The sequence below is a fragment of the Chrysochloris asiatica genome, unplaced genomic scaffold, assembly GCF_000296735.1.
Source record: "Chrysochloris asiatica unplaced genomic scaffold, ChrAsi1.0 scaffold00007, whole genome shotgun sequence".
Classification (NCBI taxonomy): Eukaryota; Metazoa; Chordata; class Mammalia; order Afrosoricida; family Chrysochloridae; genus Chrysochloris; species Chrysochloris asiatica.
This window is the reverse complement of record NW_006408525.1, coordinates 12,052,421-12,065,495: the sequence shown is the minus strand read 5'-3', so window position 1 is coordinate 12,065,495 and position 13,075 is coordinate 12,052,421. Positions and strand designations below refer to the sequence as shown.

General features: G+C 45.2%; 1 protein-coding gene across 2 annotated transcripts in view; it reads left to right on the top strand.

Moving 5' to 3' along the window:
- The window catches only part of MSI2 (musashi RNA-binding protein 2), a 471,101-nt gene that overhangs the window by 35,770 nt on the left and 422,256 nt on the right, over positions 1-13,075 (top strand). The window lies entirely within an intron of this gene.

Genomic DNA, 13,075 nt, shown 5'->3' with positions numbered 1-13,075 from the left:
TGAGGGACCTGGTGGAAGAGCCAGGCACCATCCGAACACTTCTGAAAACAGCAGTAACTAATGCAGGTGGGTGTAGAGCAAACCGAGGAGCAGATTTTCAGCTTCCTCCTCCTTTTTCCATCCCTCTTCCGTGGGATGTTTGGGAGGACAAAGACAGTGTGGGGTGGAACAGAGGGCATCTTCTCTGAAGTCTGTTCTGGCCAAGTCACATAACCTCTCTGAGCCTCATAGATATCCTCTATGAGGACTGTGGGGACAGGTACAGCCTTCGTAGGGTCTGCTGGATGGTATGTACTGTGATTGGCATGCCGATGGCAGCCGCTGTCGTTGGGGATGGGGAGGACATTGTACAGTCACTAAACTTTACACCAGTTCACTCATTAACTTTGCTGGTCATGGTGTGCGGCTTGGGCCCCAATGGCTACCTGAATTGAGGGTTAAATTTACAGTCAATCCCAGTCTTCTGGCCCCTCAGCTTTCCTCCGCCTCTGTTGGAGGACAGAAGCCCACACCCACGCTTGGTCCCAATCTCAGTGTTTGGATTACAGACATCATGTTTTGGTTTCTAATGCTTGCTTGATTTAGAAAGTGGTGGGAGGGGGTGGCAATAGAAGGCAAAGGGGACAGCCAGAGAACTGTGTGAGTGTTAATGTTTAATGACTTTGAATGCTAGACTAGGGCTTCTCAACATTGGCTCTGTTGACATTTGGGGCTGGATGACTCTTTGTTGCAGGGGGTAAGGTGGGGTGGAACCATTTGTATATTACAGGATGTTTAACAGCATCACAAGCTGCAGCTTACTAGATGCCAGTCATTGTGACAACCAAAAATGTAACCAGGTACTCGTCAACTGTTTGTTGGGAGACAAAAATCACCACCCATAGTCAGTCATTGGTCTGGCCCCATAGGTGGCTTTTCTGTTCTGGTACAGGAAGGGGAGATTGGTGTGTGTTGTTGTTCTGTATGAATGGGTGCCTGGCAGGGTGGTGGTACCCTGAACAATGAAATATTCATGGAATTCAAGAGCAGGCAGGCACCTGGAGAAGTGCTTGGTTCTGGGCCCTGCCTCCCACAGAGGAATGACCTACCAAGGGAGGCGCTCTGTATTTGATGACCAGGCCTCTGACAGTTCTCTTCTCTGTGGTTGAGTAGAAGGCTGGAAAAGGCTGGAAAAGGGAGATTTCTGAGGGCCAGCTGCTCCTCAGAGCTCTGCACGCCAGTCCTGTGTTTCTGGCCATCCCAGGAGCCCTGGTGATGCAGGAGTTAAACACTTGGCTGCTAGCTCAGAGGTCAGCGGCTGAACCCACCCAGTGGTTCCATGGGAGAAAAACCTAGTGATCTGCTTTCATAAAGATTACAGCCCAGAAAACCCTATGGGGCATTTCTACTCTGTCACACGGGGTTGCTATGGGTCGGAATAGACTCACTGGCACCTAATGACAACAGCAACAACAAAGAGGTTGCTTACAAACTCACAAGTTTGACCTGCTCTTTCGTCTGTACAAGCCACTTATTCACTCAGAGGAACTGGTTTTTCTGCACGCGCTAAATGGACTTTTATTTGAAATGAATTCATTAAAAAAGAGAAATTTTACTTGCCGGGGCCCCGATGGCATGTGAACACAGTTCTTTCTTTTTCTGTTTTTATTCCTTGTGTGTTGTGTGTGGAGAAGCGACTGTTTGGTGGGATTGCGTGGTCAGGGTTTCTCATAGGCCCTGGTTAAAGGTAAATTATCCAATGCCAAGTTGAATGTTGGTTGCTGTGCTTGTAAAAGTCAGTTGTGTGCCATAAAAGCCATCACAGCTCCCTTGGTGAGAAGGAGGAGGCTGGGAAAGAATTCAGCAGTGTTAGTTGAGCTCCCAGTGAGTTGGCTGCTGGGCTGAAGGAGGACCGCCTGCCCGGTTGGCCGCCCACCCAGTGCACCAGGATCTTGTTTTCAAGGTTTTGGTCAAAGCAAGTATGGGAGTTGCTTGATTAATCTAATCAGTGGGAAGCTCAGAAAACAGGACCAAGGTGTCGCCAGCAAGTCACCGTGCAGTAATTTTCAGTGTTGAATTTAGGGGAGATGGATAGTCTTAAGGGCTGGAAATGGGGCCCACAGTGTCTTTTGCCTTTCGTTTATTTAGATAATGATTTTAGATAATGTATTGTGCTTTTGGTGAAAGTTTACACAGTAGATGATTCTCATATGAGCCTCCTTTTTATTTAGAACAGAAGCTAGATACTTGTCTAGTTGGGGAGTCTAGGCTGAGAGAGGCAGGTTCCTAGTGATTGAAAACCCAGGCTCAGGGTTCAGACTGCCCAACCAGTCATAAAGATGGGACCTTGGGCAAGTTCTGGAACCTCTCAGTGCCTTAGCTTTCTCAATGGGGATGAGAGTAATAGTACCGACTTCAGGGTTGTTGTGAGGAATTAAGGTATATAAAGGGCTGAGCCCAGAGCCTGGCACAGGGTATTATTCTGGACTGGATGGTGAGCCTTACTCCTGAACTTTTATGACCCTGGTTCTCAAACTTCAGTGTGTAGAGTATCATGAGGACCCTTTCCTTCCACCAGCTGCCTTTGAGTCTGTCTCACGATGACCCACGTAGAGGCAGAGTAGACCTGTGCTCCAGACGTTGGGTTTTCAGTGGTGGATTTCTCAGAAGCAGACCTCCAGTCTTCTGAGGTGCTTCTTGGGGGACCTACACTAGTCTGACTGTTTGGTTAGCAGCTGAGTGCACTCCCTGTTTGCATCACCCAGGTATGGGCCCTTCCCTAGACATGTGGCTGTCAGAGTCTCAACCGTGGGGCCCAGGATTCTGTGTTTTAATGTCCCATGTGGTGCTGATGATGCTGGGGGTCCTCTCAGACCACCTTGTGACTCCTAAACAGCAGTGTTTATCAGATTCTCACGGAATGAGGGGCCTGTGCCTCCGGTGTCCTCCATTTTGGCTGTGGACTTGGCTCTTTGGGTTACCTGGTTTGGGCTCCGGGTCAGCAATACTTCCTGTCTGCAGAGCTGGGAACAGTTGTAGCAGCAGTGGGTGCAGGAAATTCTGTGTCCTGACCCACACAGTGTCTCCCTTTTCAGAACAACCAGTTCCCCTTGCCCGGGTCTCTGTTTGCCAGCAAGCGGCGTGGGCCTGACGTGTCAGTTGTGTCGACTTAGTGGGCAACTGGTGTGTGTGTGCAAAAGAAAACATCAAAATGTTTAGGGAGTGTTTCAGGAAAATAGCAAGGAGCACATTGCCAAGATGTGCGTATATGTGGCTTTTTCTTTCCTTTGGCTGTGTACGTGTGTGTGATCCGGATCCCAAAGCAATCTGCAGTACAGCGCTACCTTTTCTTACCCCAACTGTTCTTAGAGCAGAGAGGAGACAATTCAGCACCAATAATACTGAGCAATAAATAACCCAGAGAAGATGAATAGCCTTGTGTGGTGCTAAATTAAAGTTGATTTATTGCACGTAATATGTACAGGTGCTCTAATGTCATTAAGCAGTGAGGCTTTTAATGCTACAGAATCTGAAAGAAGACCCAAGAAAATTGGATCTTAATCGGGGCTTCAAACCGGTTCATTCCCATTTGACCCTCCTGTTAAGAATTTACAAGCAAACTCCTATACATAAGAATCATCAGGGGATATCAGTACAAAGTAGATTCTGATTCTTTGTATCTAGGGTGGAAAAAAAGCAAGTTCTTAGGAGGGGGTCAAACAGGAAGGAACCAGTTCAAAGCTCTGGTCTAAATTACTGGTCTCTTAGTAACCCTATGTAGGGTTTCTGAGACTAAATCTTTATGAGAGTAGACAGCCTCATCTTTATGCTGATGTGTGGCTGGTGGATTTGAACCACTAACCTTGTGCTTAGCAGCCTGGTGCTTAACCTGCTGCACCATTAGGGCTCCTGGTCATAATGCAGCTTATTGAAATCACAGCTAAACAAGCTGCTTTAGTACCATTAGGGGCTGCTTTCTCTCACGTGTGGAGATGCCACATCTGACCTCTTCTCAGCAGGAGACATATCTGAATTATCCTCTCATAGCACTGCATGGTGTCCGGCCAGCTGCACCCTCTGGTCTCAGGCCTCTTGAGACCTGCAATCAGCCCAGTGGCTGCTCCTTGGACAGGCAGAGGAAGTGTGGTGGTGCTGGGTGGTATTGAACTCATGGTCTTGGCTGGGCTAGCACCTTGTTTTAACTAACTGTCCCAGGCTAGAAATGTTCATTCACTGAATAAGCTCATGGATTGAGCTGGGGTTGCAGGGGTGAAAACAAAAAGCCGACAGTCCCCAACCTCAGGGGAATTAGTGGATGAGGCTGGCTCGTAAGCATGTGATTATGGAGAGAAGAGAGGAGAATACTGTAATGGCGGTCAAGTCAGGGGGGAATAGAGAGGGGGATGAATTCACAGAGAGGGTGCACTGGCCAAGAATGACTGGAAGTCTAGAGGGGCACAGAAATGCAGGTCGGAGCTGCCAAAGAGCAGATCTGGCTGGGGTGAAGGAGGCTCTTCAGATGGCTGGAGGGTGGGGTCAGGATTTGGGTAGGAGAAGACTGGACAGGTGGATTTGAGTACATGAGGCCAGGTTTTGAATTTCAAGTTAAGACATGGAATCATGGAGGCTTGTGAGCAACGGTGCGATCAAGTGTATCTTTTAGGAAGAAAACTTCCTGCAGAAAGGTGGGACTTGGATCGAGGGAGACCAGTTGGCTAAGAGAGGCAGACCAGGACAAGAGCTGAAGCGGAGTATGAGAGAGGGGAGTGAGGTGAGAGTTAGCCTGCCCAAGGTTTGTGCCTTAGACCCGGTAACTCTGGTGGGGGGAGACTCACAAGTAGACGCTACCAGTACTGCTGTAAGAGACCCATGCCCCCTTGTCAGAAGTGGAGGTGAGAAGCCCCACACCCTGAGACTGTCCCTGGGGCCTGTGAACCTCAGTCTCTCCCAGAGCAGTGGCCCCAAGGCTCCCTTGGGAACAGGTGGCTTATTCCAGAAATGTTAGAAGGAGCAGAAGGAACTACCACAGTATAGTAACCCTCGGAGGGAGCTCTGGTAGTGTAGTGGTTACGAATCCAGGCTACTAACCTCAGGGTCAGCAGTTCTAAACTACCAGCTGTTCCGCAGGAGAAAGATGAGGCTTTGTGTTCCCGTAAAGAACTACAGCCTCGGAAATTCTGCACAGGGTCACTATGAGTCGGAACCGACTCCACAGTACATGACCACCACCACCTCCACCAGTAACCCTCAGAGACATGGACCCTCTTGCTCATAAATGTGCCCCACTTTACAAAAAACCCTGATTTCTGGAGCAAGGTATGTCAAGGAGAGATGAACTATGTCCAGTGCCAAAGGTTTCAGAACAAGATCATTTTAAGTAGTGTACTGATCTTTTGAACTGAGAAATACTGTTTTGTTGTTGTTACGAGCTGTTGAGTCTGTTACGACCAATAGCAACCCTGTATAGGGTTTCCGAGGAGCGGCTGGTGAGCTTGAACCACTGACCTTGTGGTTTAAACCGAGTTGCCATCCCATAGCATCAGGACTCTGTTTACTGTGTGTTGTTGTGAAGTGCCATCGAATCGGTTTTGACCCATAGCGACCCTACATAGGGTTTCCAAGGAGCAGTTGGTGAGTTTGAACTGCTGACCTTGCAGTTAAACCAACCTTGCAGTCCAGTGCATTAACCCACAGCGCCACACCAGGACTCAGGGCCTCTGTTGCATAAACTGAGCACTTTTGACGAGTTTACTGCTTATGCTCCACAAGGTTAAAAGAAAAAGATTCCTTTGACTTGCTCAGCTGTTGTTGAGTGCCTATTGTTTTCAGAGCCCAGTTCTGGGATACTCAAGAGTGCTGTTTGTTCCAGGGGCTGGGGTCACTAGTAAAGCTGGGGTGGGGGAAGTTCTTCACATGTCATGTCCTAGTTGGAGCTGGGAGTGTGAACTGGCCAGGAGGTATGTGCAGCCACATTCCAGTGGGGTAGGGGTGGGGGGCAGAAGCTCCTGGGAGCTGTTGGGCTGAGGCTGTGGGCAGCAGAGAGAGCTGCTGAGGACTGCCCCCCTCCCCCAACTTCAGCTGGGGCTGTTCCTTCCCATTACTTGATTATGTGCAGAATTAGGAAAGCCTCAAGTATCTGAACGTAAGATCATTTTTTTCCTGGATATATAGCACATCCTCTGAATATATAATCAATGCCTTTTTAATAAAAGGACTATGGGGATGTTAGGCATTGTAGATGAGTACGCTGATGAATGTTTACTTTTTCCAGAGACTTGTTAGGAAGGAAATTGAAAAAAGTTTCAGTGGGACCCTCAAGGGTGTTTGTGGAGTTTTGTTTTTCTGCCTTTCTTTGGTGGTTGGGGATCGAGTGGGGAGTTGGGGAGCCTACAGATGACCCCAGTGAAGTTTCTCTGAAGTGGACCTTTTTATTTTTCTTACATTTTTAAGTAGCTTTATTGAGACATAATTAACGTATTTTCACCCACTTAAAGTGAATAATTGAATGGTTTTAGTACATTGACAGATGATACGTGCAACCATCACCAGTCAGTTTTGAAGCTTTTTACGACCTCAAGAGAAAAACCCGATATCCTTTAGTTCATTTTGTCTCTTCCACCCCTACCTCCTACCCACAGCCCTAAGCAATTTACTAATCTACTTTCTATCGCTCTCGATTTTCCTCTGCCAGGCTTACATAGGAGTAGAGTCATATTGTCTGTAGTATTTTGTTGCTACCTTCTTCCATTTAGCATAGTGTTTACAAGTCTTGACCATGTTGTAACATTCCTTCCTTCTTTTTTATTGCTGAATAATATATGTTATTCATTATATGGATATATGACTTTTTTGTTTCCTTTTTTAGATTCATTCATCTGTCGATGGACATTTTTTTTTTTTTTGCTTTATCTTCTGCCTATGGTGAATGATGTTGCTGTGAACATCTGTGTACAGGTTTCTATGTGGACATGGTTGCATTTGTCTTGAGTATATATTTAGGAGCAGACTTGCTGGTTCACATGGTAAATCTATCTTTCATTACTTGAGAAACTGGCAGACTATTTCCCACAGCGGCTGCACCATTTTACATTCCCTGAACCTGTTTAATTTTGACAGATACAGTGAATCCTAGAGATGGGAATAGCCAGCTCTGACCAGCAACAAATCGAATATTCATTTGACCTTTTTATTCCTGCAAGTGGGGAAGGAATGCAGTGCTTCCTCTATCAAAAATCATGTCTGTTCTAGCACTTCAGTTGGGTGTTGTTTGAACATCTGGGTTTTGACTTTTATTTTTTTTATTTTGAAATTTTTATTGTCATTTGGGTAAAAGTTTACAGAGCCAGTTAGTTTCCTGTTCAATAATTTACATGCATTTGTTTCATGACATTGGTTGTCATTCCCTCAACGTTACAGCACTCCCTTGTTTCCCGTTTCCATATGTGCTTCCTTCTTGCCCCTTCCTGCCTTGTGAGCTTTGTGGATAAATGGTGCCCCTTTAGTCTCCTAGGTTGATTGTATTGAGCCCACTTCTCCCTGGTGATGTTGTTCACTGTATAGGCCTGTCTATTGTTGGCGGAAAGTTGATCCCTGGTAGTGGGTTCAGTTCCCAGATTGAAGGGTGTCTAAGGGTCTTAATCTTGGTGTTTCTTCCAGTTGGGCTTTGACTTATAAACACTGGTATCTCTTAAGGGAAGAGAAGGTCATTACATGGCAGCATTGGAGGCGGGGATGGTGAAAGAAGGTGGAGTTGAGTTCATCCTTGGGGAACCCTTTGCCCTTCGGCTGATATTTCTGGGGTGGGGGGTGGGGAGGAGGTTGATCCGAAGTGAGTTCCAGAGTTCACTCAAGTTTGTCTAGAACTTGATTGGTTAGATAACAGGGATCTACCAACTGTGTGGCTCCCCACCCCTCTGGAAACCCCACTAAGCCTTTGAACCATCCCACCACAGCCCTAAGTTAGGTGATCCCATCATTGTGTTCCCAAAGGACTTGACAACTGGGCTAACAAGAAGACATTTGTTAGGTCCTTTCTTCATTCATTATTCATGCAGCTAGTGGTAATTAGCATTTAGGAGTGTCGTTTCTGGGGGTAGTTTTGATGCGATCATTCATTGAACAAACATTTGTTGGTCTCCTGTACTGGGTTGAGTGTAGGATATGGTACTCGGGTTTCAGGACCCACTTGGCTCTTGAGTGTACAGTCTGTGGGGAAGGCTGGTAATCAGCAGGGGATGCTAAAGAACAAACACCTGAGAGAGAGTCAATGTGCAGAGAGCTGGGGAAGGTATCTATCTCATGGGTCTGAAGTGTGAATATAGGAAATAATGGGGGAGGTGCTTACAAATGGGGCAGACGGAGTTCTCAGTTCTCAGGATTCTGTTTCCTATGCTCCTCTGCCTTCCCATGCCCCCTTTACCCAGGAGAATCCATATACCATCTGCTGAGCATCTGGTGGTCCCGCATCTGTGGTCTGGCACCCTGCTTGCTTAGGGAGATAGGTCACAGTTGGAGAGGAGGGGAGAGAGAAGGGTGCTGGTGAGTCATCCGGGCTCCCTATGGCTAAAAGAGAGCCGACTTCAAAGCCTGGGGCATATCAAAGGTGAACTGTGCTCTCTCCTCCACCTAGCATTTTGCACAAATAAGAATGTAGTTTCTGGCTCTGCAGCAAAAATGTTAATTTTCTTTGGAAAACGTTTTTCTTTTACAAGTGGGAGAAGTTGAGAAATGTCATTAGAGAGATGGACAAAGTTGGCATGAGGGTGTGTGTGGGGGTGCCTGTCCCCATTTGTAAGCTCCGTTTTTCTTTGTTCTAACCAGTGCTTTATTACAGAGGCGAGCCACCCGGCCTTGGAGGAAGAGAGGAAAGGATTTCTGTATAAACAGCTGTCTTGCTGATTCAATCTACAAAGTGGATTTTATAACTAAAGTATTTGTTCTTGCTTTAAAATGCCAAAACAGCACCGTCATTTCCTCAGCTAAAAGAAGGGTCTTTGAGAATCTGGGGGCCTTCTCCCATCACAAACCTTTGTCGGGGGTGGGGAGGAAGGAATTTCAAAGACCTTTCTTTGAACCCAATGTTTCTAAAATAATCTCATTCTCTGAGGAGAGAGATTTTCTTCACAAAGTCTAAGACAGACTGCTAGCTCGTTCAGCTGTTGTCCATTTCCAACCCCACGTGCTGGGTTAAAAAAAAATCCTCTTGGCCATCACAGATGACTACCTGCTTAATGTTTGTGTGTAGATATTTCATTTTCTTTTTTATGCAAGATTTCATCATTGCATGATCTGTGATAGTTGGTTGCCCTGAGATTATTAATAAATTGAGACAGTTAATGGTGTGTGGCTCAGAACATATATTTAAAAACAAGTTGGAATAGAAATAGGTCTTTTATAAAATTAATTTTTTGTTAGGCTCTTCTTGAGCCTTTTTTGTTTGAAGCCAGCTTGCTTTGTAATGTTCATATATGCCCGATTGCAATTAGCATAAATTACTTTTAAATACCAGTTAGTAGCTGTGGAGAGAGGCCAGGGTTGTGGTTGCTTATGGAGGGTTAAGAGGTTTGGTCATTGTCTGGGTTTTTATATCACTGTAGGTCGAGTTGTGTTCCCTTTTGAGGCAGGCAGATCATGGCAAAGATGACTCTTTTTTTTTTTTTTTTAATAAGGAAAAGGAATAAGTCTTTGCCCTGAGTGCTGGGACATTTTCTTACTAAGGAAGAATAAATAATCATAAACTGTCTGCTTATTTAAAAACAAGTTATGTGAAATGCAATGTGGTATCCTGGATTGGATCCTGGAACAGAAAAAGAACATCAGCGGAATAAACTATTAAGGCTGTATTTTGGTTCGTAGTGTTGAACTATTGTTCATTTCTTGGTTTGATAAACATACCATGTTTAAAGGAGTGCTGATGGCACATTGGTTAAGTGCTGGGCTCATAACCGTAAGGGTGGTGATTCAGATCCACCCAAGTGCTCCACGGGAGAAGACTTGGTGATCTTCTGTAAAAGTGACAGCTGAGAAAAGCCTATGGCTGCAAGCATACACTGACAGAAAACTGTAGAGGTTCAAGCTGGATATGGAATGAGAGATATTATTGCTGATGTTGGATGGATTGTGGCTGAAAGCAGATAGTACCAGAAAGATATTTACCTGTGCTTTATTAACTACGCAAAGGCTTTAGATTGTGTGGATCGTGACAAGCTATAGATAACATTGCAAAGAACGAGTGTTCTAAAATGCTTAATTGTACTCATGAGAAACCTGTACATAGACCAAGAGGCAGTCATTCAGACAGAACAAGGGGCACTGAATGGTAAAATCAGGAAAAGTGTGCACCAGGGTTGTATTCTTTCACCATGGTTTTTCAGTCTTTATGCTGAGCAAATAAATCCAGTAAACTGGATTATGTGAAGAAGAACGTGGCATCAGGGTTGAAGAAGACTCATTAACAACCTGTGATGTGCAGATGATACAACCTTGCTTGCTGAAAGTGAAGAAGACTTAAAATACATACTGATGAAGATCAAAGACCACAGCCTTCGGTATGGGCTGCACCTCAATGTAAAGAAAACAAAAATCCTCACCACTGGACCAATAAATAACATCATGATAAATGGAGAAAAAACCGAAGTTGGCAAAGGCTTCATTTTACGTGAATCCACAATCAGCACTTGTGGAAGCAGCAGTTAAGAAATAAAAAAATGTATTTCACGATGCAAATCTGCTGCACAAGAACTCTATAAAATGTTCAAGAGCAAAGCTGTCTGAGGACTAAGGTGTGCCTGACCCAAGCCATGGTATTTTCAATAGCCTCATATGAATGTGAAAGTTAGACAGTGAATAAGGAAGACTGTAGAAGAATTGATGCATTTGAGTTACAGTGTTGGAGAAGAATATTAAAAGTCCCATGGATTACCAAAAAAAACACAAACTAATCTGTGTTGAAAGGAGTATAGCCAGAATGCTCCTTATAAGCCAGGATGGGAAGACTTTGTCTCTTATACTTTGGACAAATTATCAGGAGGGACCAGTCCCTGAAAGAGGACATCATGCTTGGTAAAGTGGAGGGTCAGTGAGAAACAGGAAGACGTTCAACAAGATGGCTTGGCACAGTGGCAGCAGCAGTGGGCTCAAACGTAACAGTTTTTGGGAGGATGACGCAGGTCCGGGCTGTCGTTTCGTTCTGTTGTGTGTACGGTCACTATGAGTGTGGAACTGCTAAGTTTTGTTGAGTCATTTCTGACTCAAAGTGACCCTGTCTGTATAGGGTTTCTGACGATCTGATGTTGGGTTTGAACTTTGACCTTGTGGTTAGCTGTCCAGTTCTTTTCCTACCATTCCACATGAAGACTCCATTCTACCTGTTGTTGTTAGTGTTGTAGAGTCAGTTGCAACTTACAGTCACCTCGTATAGAGTTTCCAAGGAGCGGGTGGTGGGTTTGAACTTCAGGGAGGGTAAATGATTTCATTGCTGCTTTGGAAAGTGGGAATTAGGCCTGAGGGGATTCAGGGAGCACCTCCCTTATGGCTTTCTCTTTCATGCTGTATATCGCTGCCTGTCTTCATCCAACACCCATACATAGCAAATCCCTTCTTCAGACTTTGGGACAGAGACTTTTCCTAATTCTACTAGCCTTCTTTGCCCCAAATGGACAGCTGACACCTTGGGATTGGCTATTTCATTTACCTTTGCTGTTTTTGTTAAGTGCCATGGAGTCAGTTCTGACTCATAGCCAGCCTGTCTAGTGTTTCGGAGGAGCAGCTGGTGGGTTTGAATCGCCAACCTTGTGGTTAGCAGTCAACTGCTTATCCTGTAGTGCCACACCAGAACACCTTCAGTGAGCAGATAATGAAGTTTGTCTATGCGACCTGTTCATGCCCATTTCATGTTAAGTATTACCTTAGCAGCCAGATCGTAAACTTCTTGTGAGTTGGAAGTTTGACTTGTCCTGTTTTAAAACCTATTGAATTTTTTCCTCATTGTAGAAATGGTGCATGGGTATAATAAAAAAGTGAACATAAGATAACTTTGTAACATCAAAAGTGAAAGTCGCCCATAGACTTAACTCCTGATGTCCCCTACTAATGGCTTAGAATATATTCGTCCGTAGTCTTCCCGTGTATCCTACAAATAATAGGTGAACCGGTCCTGTTTCCTTCAGTGTTGCTTTTTTCAGTTAACAACATCCCTGTGCAGGCTCTGCATGTGTGGTGTCTCCTGCTTTTCTGTGTCTTCCCAGATTGAGCGACGCAGCACTAGCCACATTATAAACATGCAGTTGTTGGGACCCCTTGAGTCTGTTTAGCGCATAGAGACCCGGTGTGACAGAGTAGAACTGCCCCCCTAGGGCTTTCTGGACTGTTAGCTTTTTGGAAGTAGATTGTTGGAGGTTTCTTCAGCAAGTTAGTGGCCCAACGCTAACCATAAGTGCCATTAAGTTGGTTCCAACTTAGAGTGACCCTCTATAGAGTTTCCAAGGTGGATTTGAACCACGGACCTTGTGGTAGGGTAAGCACTAGATGATGTCACATTGTAATGTAAAGCATTATGTGCGAGTGTTTACTATCCCCCATCTTCACCAACAGTTGGTTTATCAGACTTTATTGTGGTTTTAATTTGCATTTCCCTGATCACTATTGAGGTTGAACATCATACTTTTAGGGAAGGGGGTGCAGATACTAAAACCCACTTCTGAGATGACACAAAGATGGCTGCTTTGCTAGGATGAGTTCTGTTTAATGCTGTTCCTGTACCTGAACAGTCAGTCAGGTGTGTTATTTCCATTTACAGTGCCATTTGGGAGCAGCTGTTTGCTTGCTACCCTTTTCTTGGGTTCTGTGTATTATGTTTTGAGAACCCGGATGAAGCTTGGTCCTGCTGACCCTTTAATTGTGTTGAAAGCCCCCCCCCCCCATGAAAGCAAGCAGACTTTTTTCTCCTTTGATGAGAGTATGTTGCTCTATTTAATGTAAATAGACAAATAAATGAAAGTTCAGACAATTCCCCTGGGGTATTTGGTGACAGCACATCCTGGGAAAGGGGGTGCCTTTGGGAAGCAGGGTGGATGGCCCCAGGCAGAGGGGAGGAGGG